Source organism: Penaeus monodon, chromosome 22, assembly GCF_015228065.2.
Source record: "Penaeus monodon isolate SGIC_2016 chromosome 22, NSTDA_Pmon_1, whole genome shotgun sequence".
NCBI lineage: Eukaryota > Metazoa > Arthropoda > Malacostraca > Decapoda > Penaeidae > Penaeus > Penaeus monodon.
This window is the reverse complement of record NC_051407.1, coordinates 9,244,479-9,244,742: the sequence shown is the minus strand read 5'-3', so window position 1 is coordinate 9,244,742 and position 264 is coordinate 9,244,479. Positions and strand designations below refer to the sequence as shown.

The 264-nt window shown below is 29.9% G+C and overlaps 1 protein-coding gene across 1 annotated transcript in view; it reads left to right on the top strand.

Annotated features, from left to right (window-relative positions):
- LOC119586919 (CAP-Gly domain-containing linker protein 1-like) overlaps positions 1-264 on the top strand; it is a gene marked incomplete in the record, with an annotated part of 175,677 nt that overhangs the window by 162,051 nt on the left and 13,362 nt on the right.

Genomic DNA, 264 nt, shown 5'->3' with positions numbered 1-264 from the left:
TTCTCACTAATTTCGAGGACTGGAAAAGATTAGTGAAGATATAATGATTACAGTAGCTATTATGCTGGTAAAACAGAAAACTCTTGGGGGAACTCTTTGTAAAATATGCTTTTTATTTGACTATAATTACACAAATACTTTTTCCTAAAATGAATATCTTGAGGGACTGAAAAGTATTGAAAAGAACATCTCCTGGAGTAAGTACATGCCAAGGACAATAATTTCCATACCTCAGTATTTAAATTTTTATTTCTTCTATATATG